This window comes from Rhinoderma darwinii, chromosome 10 (genome assembly GCF_050947455.1).
Source record: "Rhinoderma darwinii isolate aRhiDar2 chromosome 10, aRhiDar2.hap1, whole genome shotgun sequence".
Classification (NCBI taxonomy): Eukaryota; Metazoa; Chordata; class Amphibia; order Anura; family Rhinodermatidae; genus Rhinoderma; species Rhinoderma darwinii.
The window spans coordinates 24,452,124-24,464,479 of NC_134696.1; the positions used below are offsets into that span (position 1 = coordinate 24,452,124).

General features: G+C 45.2%; 1 protein-coding gene across 6 annotated transcripts in view; it reads left to right on the forward strand.

Moving 5' to 3' along the window:
- The window catches only part of KAZN (kazrin, periplakin interacting protein), a 333,751-nt gene that overhangs the window by 45,391 nt on the left and 276,004 nt on the right, over positions 1-12,356 (forward strand). The window lies entirely within an intron of this gene.

A 12,356-nucleotide genomic window follows, 5' to 3' on the forward strand; every position in this document is an offset into this window, starting at 1 on the left:
TTATGACATATCCACAGGATAAGTCATAAATGTCAGATAGATGCGGGTCCCACCTTTGGGACCTGCACCTATCTCTAGAACGAGGCCCCATAAACCCTGTTCTACCTTCTGCTCTCACTGCCTCCCGGCCACTTCTTGACTTTATGGTCGGAAGTTCCAAAAACAGCATAGCTCACTGGGCAACGCTGTTTTCCTAAGTCCCATAGTGAACGGCAGTTACGGAAGAAGCGAGTCATGCGAGCTACGCTGTTTTCGTAACTACTATTCAGTTCTATGGGACTTACAGAAACAGCGTAGCTCACCGAGTGTATCCTTCTTTATGGTCAGAATTCACCTGCTTCAGCCGCAAAACACAGAGTGGAAGAAGGGGGGCCCCGTTCTAGAGATAGGTGCCGGTGCCAGAGGTGGGACCCACATCTATCTGACATTTATGACATATCCTGTGAACAGTCTACCATTGTGCGATCCGATTGTGTTCATCACGGAGCCATTGACACTACGGGTCGGAGCTCTTCACTCAGAGCAGATCGCCTTCCTTGTACTACCTAAGGCTATCAATCCTATCCTGCTGGGTCTGCCATGGCTTCGCCTACATGCCCCGGTTCTTATCAATACCTATACCAGACTGTGAAGACTACTAGTATATCCAGAAAATGAAACACACATAGCACAAGTCATGTACCATGACAATATAAAATAAACTTTATTGAAATATACATAACACATTGGCCATCAAAATATAAAAACAATATAGCACACAGTTAAAAAGGAGAGTATGGAGGAGCTGCGTGAATAATCCCATATATATGCTACCATACTATAAACATCCATCAAAGACCATGCTTTATAAATAAAGGATAGGAACACTCCACACTGACCGCCCCCGACGCACGTTTCGCCGTCAGCTTTCTCAAGGGGTACCCCTTGAGAAAGCTGACGGCGAAACGTGCGTCGGGGGCGGTCAGTGTGGAGTGTTCCTGCGTGCTTCCTATCATGCAGTCCATGGGTTTGTGCAATATCCTTTATTTATAAAGCATGGTCTTTGTTTTGGGTGCAACTTGGAGCTTTAGCTGTATACTCTTACATGCATGTACAATTGTGTGCTCTTCTGTTAGGTGCTAAATATATTTATGTGCTTCTGTTGTCCAAATACTTGATCTATATGATTATCTTTTCTATAGATATCTGCATTTGTTACCACATCACAGGATGTTTATAGTATGTGTAATGGCAGGGGGTAGGGAGACGGACAAGTGAGCCCTAATCTACACGCCACTCTGTCCCTGCCTACTTGCAACGACCCGCCCTAGGCGACGGGGTACAACTGGGCGGCGGTCCCTGCGCTCAGTAAGTGCACGACAAACACGACAAACAAGGAACACAAGGAACACAAGCAAGGAAAAGGGGCCGTTGCCCACGGCAACACCGTGAGCAACCAGAGTGGTGAACGAGCCGAGTCAAGCCAGGAGTGTGCGAGGTACAAAACGAAAAGCAGAAGAGTAGTCGGTAAGCCAGGGTCTGTATGGAGCAGGATCAAAAATAGCAGGAGCTGTAGCTGGGCCAGGAAACCACAAGGAGGGAAACACAAGCAATAACAAGCACCGAGGGACAGGAAGTGCAGGCTTAAATAGACCGAGGGCGGGAGCTAGCTGAGTCTGGCCAGGTTACGATAGGCTCTCCCACTCCTAAGCCTGCCAGCCTGAATGGTGGAAGCAGGAGTCAGTCTCAGGGATGTATTCTCAGGTGCTGACTGATTAGTTCTGGGAGTTAACCCCGCTGTGCCTGGCAGATCCTTTACAGTACCCCCCCCTTTTATGAGGGGCCACCGGACCCTTTCTAAGTGGACCTGGCTTACTGGGGAAACGCAGGTGGAACCTCCTGACCAATACCCCAGCGTGAACATCCCGGGCGGGTACCCAAGTCCTCTCCTCGGGCCCGTATCCTCTCCAATGGACCAGGTACTGGAGGGAGCCTTGGACCATCTTGCTGTCCACAATCCTGGCCACCTCGAATTCCACCCCCTCCGGGGTGAGGATGGGAACAGGAGGTCTCCTCGAGGGAGCCAAGGACGGGGAGCAGCGTTTGAGGAGGGAGGCATGAAACACGTCGTGTATCCAAAAAGACGGGGGTAACTCCAGCCGGAAGGAGACAGGATTGAGGACCTCAATGACCTTATACGGCCCAATAAACCGGGGAGCAAACTTCTTGGACGGAACCTTGAGACGCAAGTTCCTAGACGACAACCACACCAGATCCCCGACCATAAACAGGGGGTTAGCAGAACGTTTTTTATCAGCCTGAGTTTTTTGTACGCTCTGGGACACCTCTAGGTTTTTCTGAACCTGGGCCCAGACTGTGCACAGTTCCCGATGAACGACCTCTACCTCAGGATTGTTGGAACTACCAGGTGAAACGGAGGAGAACCGTGGATTAAACCCAAAATTACAAAAAAAAGGAGAGACCCCTGACGAGTTACTGACCCGGTTATTAAGGGAAAATTCGGCGAGGGGAATGAAAGAGACCCAATCAAATTGACAGTCAGAGACAAAACACCTTAAGTATTGTTCTAGAGATTGATTAGTCCTCTCCGTTTGGCCATTGGTTTCAGGATGGAAGGCAGAGGAGAAGGACAGATCAATCCCCAACTTCATACAGAAGGCTCTCCAAAACAATGAAACAAATTGTACCCCTCTGTCCGAAACAATATTGACAGGGACCCCATGGAGACGCAGGATGTGTTTGACAAACAAGGTAGCCAACGTTTTGGCGTTGGGTAGTTTCTTGAGGGGCACAAAGTGGCACATCTTACTGAAGCGGTCCACCACCACCCACACCACCGACTTGCCTTGGGATGGAGGCAAATCGGTGATAAAATCCATGGAGATATGTGTCCAAGGTCTCTGGGGAATGGGCAACGAACGCAGTAAGCCCGCTGGTCGGGACCTGGGAGTCTTGGACCTAGCACAAACCTCACAAGCGGCGACGTAGGCCTTAACGTCTTTAGGCAACCCAGGCCACCAATAATTTCTGGTAATGAGGTGTTTGGTACCCAGGATGCCTGGATGGCCAGATAGTGCGGAGTCATGATTTTCCCTAAGTACCCTTAGCCGGAATTGCAGGCTTAAATAGACCGAGGGCGGGAGCTAGCTGAGTCTGGCCAGGTTACGATAGGCTCTCCCACTCCTAAGCCTGCCAGCCTGAATGGTGGAAGCAGGAGTCAGTCTCAGGGATGTATTCTCAGGTGCTGACTGATTAGTTCTGGGAGTTAACCCCGCTGTGCCTGGCAGATCCTTTACAGTATGGTAGCATATATATTGGATTATTCACGCATCTCCTCCATACTCTCCTTTTTAACTGTGTGCTATATTGTTTTTATATTTTGATGGCCAATGTGTTATGTATATTTCAATAAAGTTTATTTTATATTGTCATGGTACATGACTTGTGCTATGTGTGTTTCATTTTCTGGATATACTAGTAGTCTTCACAGTCTGGTATAGGTATTGATATTTGCTTTATGATTTGTGTGGACGCATTATTGTTTGGCGCATGCCAATGGTCTATACTCGTATAGGTATTCATCACGCCCCGGTTCTTGACTGGACCAGTGTCTTCCTCAGGCCCGAGGATGGCCTGAGGATGGCCTGAGGAAGACGCTGGTACAGCGTTGAAACGCATAGCCACTATTGTTTATAATAAATAGATATATTTCTAATTACTTCGTTTATCATTTCCCATACTTTCTAACAGCCACGTAGCAGCGCCTTACAAAGATCCTCCCTTTTCCTCTTTTCTCCAATTATTTTTTCAAGCGGTGACCGTACGGTCAACCGGTTTGGATCCTGGCAGCAGCACTTGGGGGATTACCTTTATGACTATCTTTTCAATACTATTCCCAAGCATTATCTGGGTGAGCATGGTATGTCACTATCTATAGCCTGCATAACCCAATTGACCTGCACTATGTGGCGCCGTGCTTTTTGTTCTAATCTCACATCCAGGAGTTTACAGAAGGCTCTCCAGAACTTTGAGGTAAATTGAACCCTCCAGTCGGACACAATGTGAAGGGGCAAGCCATGCAAGCGAAAGATGTGCTGAATGAAGAGACTCGCTGGTCGGGGAGCAGAAGGTAGGCCGGTCAGCGGGATAAAATATGCCATCTTCGAGAACCGGTCCACCACCACCCAGACAGTGTTGCATTCTGCTGAGGGAGGAAGGTCTGTGACAAAGTCCATCGCAATGGACGAATATGGAGAAATTGGCGAATCCCAGGAACCGCTGTATGGCCCTCAGGCCTTGAGGATGTAGCCATTCCATGACAGACTTTTGTTTCTCAGGATCCTTCTTAAGACCTTGATCCGAGATGATGTAGTCCAGAAAAGGCAAAGACCTCTTTTCAAAGACGTACTTCTCCAACTTGGCATATAAGCGATTCTCCCTTACAAAGATCCTCCCTTTTCCTCTTTTCTCCAATTATTTTTAATGTGAGATTGGACTTTTGCTCAGCTTATCACCCCAAGTCCAATGGGCAAGTCGAGAGGATCAACCAGATCATGGAGAATTATCTCCGCCACTTCATCTCTTTACAGCACGATAACTGGGTACAGCTTCTTCCACGGGCCGAGTTCTCGTACAACAACCACACAAGTGAGTCCACCACTTCCACTCCGTTTTACATTGTGTACAGTTAACATCCTAGAATCCCTCTTCCTGTGTCGACCACATCTCAAGTACCCGCTGCTGACTCTTCATTTTGGGACTTTCTGCAAATCTGGCAACAGACCCGGTCCTCTATTTTGCTGGCAGTCGATCGCATGAAGTGAAAAGCGGATACAAAGAGAAGAGAGCCGCCTCAGTATCTTCTGGGTACCAAAGTCTGGCTGTCCTCTCGGAACATTCGTTTGAAGGTGCCTTCATACAAGTTTGCTCCCAGGTTCTTTGGTCCTTTTGAGATTCTGCAATAGATAAAACCTGTTTCCTATAAGCTGCGGTTGCCTTCTACCCTCAGAATCCCCAACTCCTTTCATGTGTCCGTCCTGAAACCTGTGGTCCTGAACCACTACAGCAAGACTTCTAGTTCCACAGTTGCTCCCAGCGGTTCTTCTGATATGTTCGAGGTGAGGGAGATTCTGGACTGCAAAAGAGTAGGAAGAAGGACTTTCTATTTGGTGGACTGGAGAGGGTTTGGTCCTGAGGAGAGGTCCTGGGAGCCAGAAGAGAACCTCAGTGCTCATGCTCTCATTAAGAAATTCCTCTCTCGCTCTGGCCCCAAGAGGAGGGGGCGTAAGAGGGGGGATACTGTAGCGTCCGTCGGGTTCACTCAACTCCCGACGCCCACAGCCTTGGATCTGTGAGTTCTGGTCCTCATCTCCTTCTTAAAGGGCCAGTGCAAGCACATGAAAATCATCATCATCAACCCACATGATTTCCTGGTCTATAAGAAGGCCCCAGCCCTTCTGATCCTTTCCTGAGCATTGTTAGTTTATCCCAAATCTGTCTTGTAAATGGTCCCTTAGTGTTTCCCGTTCCAGTTGTTACCCGTGCCCTGTTACCTGTTCCTGTATCCCATGCTGTGTTCTTGTTCCTGTACCTACTAGTTTTGGAGTCGTGTCCTACTGCACCTGCTGTCGTTTGCCACGTCCAGTGTCTTCTGCCACGTCCTGTGTCTTCTGCCACGTCCAGTGTCTTCTGCCACGTCTTGTACTACCCGCTACGTCTGTCGCAACTTGCTGCACCGACCTCCTTCCGTGCTGAAGCCACAGCCACTGTCTGGACTAGTTCAGGCACCGGAGTGTTACAAACTGCTGTAGACTTTTGTATAGACTGAGACCCGGTCAGCTGCCTCTCCGCAACGGCGGAGCGGCCTAGTAGGTCCACATACCCTATGACCGTGACACTTACCCTCCTCTTTCCGAAGCGCATCAGAGTCAGACCTCCGTTGCGGCCGAAGGGGAGGGTAAGTTTATTAACACTGTCTGCTGGAGCTAATAGGTCGGTGTCCGACTCCCGGATCCCCCGCCAATCAGCTGTTTTGAAGGGGGTGCAGCGCTCGTACGAGCGCTACTTCCCCTTCATTCCGGTCACTTTCTCACACTGAATTGCCGTCAGGGACGTGTCAGCGATTCACAGTGTGAGAACGTAAGGGAAATGAAGGGGAAGCAGCGCTCGTACAAGTGCTGCACCCCCTTCAAAACAGCTGATTGTCGGGGGTCCCGGGAGTCGGGCCCCGACCCATCAGCTATTGATGGCCTATCCTGAGGATAGGCCACCAATGTTAAGGGACTGGTTCAACCCCTTTAAGCTTACCTTGTGGTAGGCATAGATACAGGGTCCAACAAACCGTATCACACATGCACATGGGCCCTGTATCTAAGCCTACCATATGTGTTAGGCTGTGTTCACATCACCATTGCTCTTCCGTTGAGGAGTTCCGTAGGAGGTTTCCTTCGGGTAACCCCTCAACGGAAAGGCAAACTGAAACCTCAGCTTCCGTTTACCTCCCTATTGATCTCAATGGTGACAGAAACGTTGCTAAAGGTTTCCGTTTGTCACCGTTGTGACAGGGTTCCATTGTTCTTGACAGAAGTGATAGCGCCAAAAGAACGGTGATGTGTAGATGCCCTTACTAATGTTTTTTTTTTTTTGAGGGTTGTGTGGTGGTTTTTTATTTCAATAAACCAAATTTTTCTATGTCTTTGTATTTTTTTTAAACTTTATTGCTACCACCTTAGTAATAGCCGCTGACTGACGGCGTCCATTACTAAGGTGGGGCTTAGAGTTAGCCGGTGCAGAGGCTAACACTAACTCCCATTATTACCCCAGTACCCACCACCAACAGGGGTGTCGGGAAGAGCCGGGTACGATCCAGTACCATTTGTAGTGACAGTCTGGCACTGGGGCGGGCACAGGATAGTATTATTATGCTGGGAAAGGTTAAACACAGTGGCCCTTCCCACCCTGGTATTGCTAGCCTGCGGCTGCTATGTTGTGTCTGGCTGGTTCTGAAAAATGGGGGGAACCCCACATTATTTTATAAAAATAAAAAATAAAATTTGGAAAGAACGATGTGGGGTTCCCCCATTTTTATAACCAGCCCAATACAACATAGCAGTAACAGGCTAGCATTACCAGGGTGGGAAGAGCCCATGTTTCTGGGCTTTCCCAGCTTAGTAATGCCAGCCAGCGGCCGCCCCAGTACCCCTCCATCGCTACAAATGTCAGGTACTGGATCGTATTCATCTCTTCCCGGTACCCGTGGTGGCGGTCGGTGCCGGGGTAATAATGTGGGTTAGTGTTAGCCTCTTCATGTCTAACATTAAGCCCTGCCTTAGTAATGGACGTTGTCAGTCAGCCAGCGGCCATTACTAAGGTGGTAGTAATAAAGTTTAAAAAAATACAAAGATATAGAAAAAATATTTTATTGAAATACAAATTCCACACACAAACCTCGTTATCCATTTTATTGAGAATAAAAATTATCGAAGTAGTCCAACAACAGAACTTGTAAAATAAACACAAACACACAAAAAAGCAAAACAATTCTTATACTTACCTTTCCTGGGTCCAGCGCCGGAGCCGCAATGTCAGCGAGCAGGGCCCTATATCTAAGCCTATGTGTGATACTGTCTGCTGAGCCAATTTATCTAATCCTATGCATATCTATAGGGTCGTAGCGCTATAGATATGTTGTCTCCTATATACACATACATACACACTTTTTTTTTTGAGGGGTATATGTATTGGGGCTGTTTCCCTGACGTTTTAAAACCTTAATAATGCCCCTGGCTGCTAGTGCTGCATTGTTGGGTCACATAGGAGACCCAGTTGAAAGCTGCGGGCCGTCGGCCATGAGAAGTTTGGGGCGCCCAAGAAAAACCTTTGCATCGGGGGCTCATGAGCCTTTAGCTTCACCCTTGTTTTTGATGTTCCATTGGATGCCATATTACAGAGGTATTTTTTTCTAGAGTCGTTACGTGATATGATGTTGTACAGAGGCACTGCGTGGCGGAGCTGTAGACACTCGATGTGCCGCCATACAGGATCTGTGCACACGGCTCTGCCGTGAAATATGCCAAATACACCACTTTGTCTCTTAAACAGCTGTAATCACTATACGCTTTCTATTGGTAACTTTATTTTTCCAATCTACATAGCAGTGCTGCTGAGACATAGAAGTCAACATAGTAAAATTTGCCAATTCATACTGAAGGCCAAGATGAGCTGTCAGACTAGACCACATTTTCTAAGGACGCTTCTTCTAGATTATACTGTTCTATGTTCTATTCTTGCACTTGTAACAGTCTTGAGAGGCAGGAGAACATGGATCAGGTTCCCTTTCTTTGGCATTTACTCGCTATCTCGTGAACTACATGTTATTAACTGAGTAGTGTTATCAAGTCAACTTCATATCTGATCATATGGAGAACGTTAGACCAAAATGACCTGTCTTCTGTTCAAGGCTTCTCGTTGATGCATTCATGACTTCCATACTTGTATCAACCATCTTCGTTATTGTGTATCTCATGGCTGGTCTTCCTTTGATCCTTTTAACATTACTCCAATTGTCTTTTCCCATAAATTGCATCTTCTATTAAGAATAGTAACCTTATCATTAATCCCAAGCAGATTCCATATGAATAGAGCTTCTCTAGAATCGCATGTCTTGCATTTGGGTCTCCAGGCTTCTCAATATCATATCCATGAATTCTGTCTTTGCATGTTATAGGCACCACTGGACACTAAAACAAACGGACTTAAACAACAGCCCATCTTTTATCGAGGAACAGAGAAATGCACTTTGGATCTATAATGGATCTTCAGGCTTGTCCAGTACGGATCCGAAATGCAAAGCTCTCCCATTACTCAAAAGACTCCATCGATGCCTTCCTGTGTCCAGCAGCACCTGTAATGTTATCAAAGCATTGATCATTTGGTGTATTGTTGATGGATGATCTGTCCATATACCAGTGATGGTTCAGTGTAAAATAGACAGTAGCGATACACCGTTCACTATATCTGCAATTATACCAGTTGTAAATTTGACAATTACTTAAATCACAATTGTGTTCATGGACAGAAATAGAATTAATTTTTTAATCAAAATAGGTTAGAAATTCTGCTCTAATTAATTTCTTAATACATCTTTTTTAGTGGTCAGAGTTCCATTTGTCCAATACAGAGCACCAAATCCCTTCCATAGACAAAGATTTAGAAGAAAACATGCTGGCTACCTGCAGTCACCACTAGGGGGAGCTTACTGCATACTATTTATACATTCAATTCAATACTAAAACTGTATGCAGTAATCTCCTGAGCTCCCTCTAGTGGTGGCTGTTGGTAAGCCAGCAAGTTATCTTTTAAATCAATGTCTATGCAGGTGACTTGGAGCTCTTTATTAGAAAAACGGAGCTTAGAAAAACGAAGCTGTAACCGCTATAAAGATGTATTAAAAAATGCATCCGCACAGAATTTTGGACCTAAAAAAATTATAATAAAAATAGAGATTCACTTTAAGGTAGCGAGCCAGTTGGCTGAATACCATTACTTATCTTGTGTTATTTTTTTTTATTTTTTTTACTACCCTATGGAGTGCTACTCTTTTTGTTTTTGTTTTTTCCTCTCCATATTGTGCTTTCCAAAGAGCTTGCTCTTCTTATATCATGTTTCTAATAAGATACTATAAACCTTCGAAAGCCCATGTCCTTCAAGTTAAATGTTGGGCTTTATTTGGTCAATAACGAAGCTGTATACCCTATGTATGTACCACTTACTGGTCTTATATAGGATAATCACTTTCATATAAATTTCCACTATATCATCAGTCGGCACTCAACAGATAAATCATCTGCAACAGACGGTTCTTATCTAAAGCATATTCTGTAGTATATTCCGCAAATGTATTGTCTTCTACAATTTGTGCATTGCTTAATACTATTGCCAATTCCTTTATTCTGCACATTGTGAAAACTACTTAAGAGGAAAAAAAAAAGATATTTCATGATCTGTCCAAAATGGCATTTGTTCATCCAAGCGTGATCCTCATCTCTTTAGATCGGCAATTTTCATTTAGCTGTCCTGGCTCTGACTCACTACACTCTTATTAACTAGTGATGCCTGCGACGCTAGATATAAGAAAGGGCTTCCACTTGACATCACCAGGTGGTGACACGCATTCAGACATAAACCGTTAATTGTGCTGGCTGAAAGCCTGTAATATTATAAAGTGAGTTGGATTAGAACATAGCGGATGCTAATCACAAGTTTGTGATCCAATTTTCCAAGCAGTTTCATTTTTCTTTTATTTATGGCACCACGAGAAGACTGTTTTTGACAGATGTGACTTCTACATAATAAAAGATTGCCAAAGAAATGCAATGAAAATACAATTTGTTAAGCCGGTGACAGGAATAATGCCATGTTAGATGTGTTAATGAAATCAGAAAAATTGCCTTTTGTATCTCAATGCCATCGGAGACTATTCTACGCCATGCATCTCATGCAACGCTTATAAATTTGTGGTCTGAAGGACTATTAAATTAAGAAATTCGGCTTGGGGTAAAAAAGAGAGAATAAAAAAGTAGCAAGTCTTGTTGATAATGCAGGATCTTTATATTTCAAGGGTAGACTTTTTTTTTTAAACCACTACAAAAACATACTATAAAAATGTACATATATTGTAATTTGCTTATGCAAATGTATGAGTCTGACCATCTGAGGTTAGGAAAACCTAGTGTGAATCCTAAATGATAGTCAATGTCAGTCAATATTTCAGAGATTGAAGTTGTGCAAATAACAGAGGCCCGTGGATGGCTGCACTACATTTAGGTCGATATTGACGACTGCAGATTGATTGTATTGTGCAGATATCAATATCCCCCTCAACTACTGTGGCTCCTGCTAAACTGAATATACGCATTGAGTAGGACTAAATAGAGATTGTGTAAAGCTCCTTTTACACTGGTCCATTTTGGCAGTGTAAACGAGCGCCAATCAATGAGCCCGCTCGTTGATCGGCGCTCATTTGCTCCTTTCTCAAGGAGCTAGTATGGGGATGAGCGATCGTTACTCCGATTGCTCGTCCCCATACATTTCTATCATGCCAACAGCACGTCTCCCTGTGTACACCCCCCGACATCAATAATATTTTGGCTATTTAAAACTATACGATCAGCAGATGAACGAGCCTTTGCTCATTCATCGGCTGATCGTTGCCTTGTTTACAAGGGCAATTATCAGGAACGCTCGTTTGTCCAATAATTGGCCAGTGTAAAAGGGCCTTTAAGGTGTTTCAGCCACACCCATTGCAAACAGCTGCATAAAATCAATCACACAGCCATGCAATCGCCATAACCAAACATTGCTAGTAGTATGGTTTGTATTGAAGAGCAAGTTCACTTAAAACATGGCGTTGTCATAGAATGCCTCCTTTCCCTCAAGTCAGTTCACAAAATTTCCCTTGTAGGAGCTATTATTGTGAAGACAGTAGGTACATTGGCACAAGAACTGTGCATCTGGAGCTTCATGATAAAGGTTTCCATGGTCGCTGCACAAGATCACCATGCTCAATGCCAAGCGTAGGCTAGAGTAGTGTAAAGCACGCCGCCACTTGACCCTGGAGCAGTGAAAACATGTTCTCTAGAGTTAAAAATCATGGCTCACTAGCTGGCAGTCTGATAAAGGAATCTGGGATTGGCGGATGCCAGGAGAACACTACCTACCGGAATACATAGTGCCTACTGTAACATTTGGTGTAGGAGGGATAATGGTCTAAGGATGTTTTTCAGGGTTTGGCCCCTTAGTTCCAGTGAAGGGTAATGTTAAATTGGTTTACCGAGTTAAAACTTATGTGTGTTAATGCTTTTAACTTGGGAATGTGAATACATTTGTAATGTACTTATAGTTTCCAAATTGGCCCCGTTTCCTGATGCTACCGTGGGGCACATGACTGGTGACGTCACTCTCTGCCTGCTGTGTTTATCATCCGTATACATGTTACTTGGTCTATATATTCAAATTGTCTTTCGGGTATACGACCCGTCACTAGTGACGTGCCGTGTAAGGGCTGTTCTGTTATACAGCCAGTAACGCGCATGCGCGGTCCCTGCTGTTCTCTCTGGCCTCATCGTTGCTAATAGATAACAATATGATTTTGCATATTTAAATAAAAGTGCCAAAACATTCTTAGGCTGGGTTCACACGAGCACATTAACGTCCGTAATGGACGGACGTATTTCGGCCGGAAGTCCCGGACCGAACTCAGTGCAGGGAGCCGGGCTCCTAGCATCGTAGTTATGTACAATGCTAGGAGTCCCTGCCTCTCTGCAGAACAACTGTCCTGTACTGAAAACATGATTACA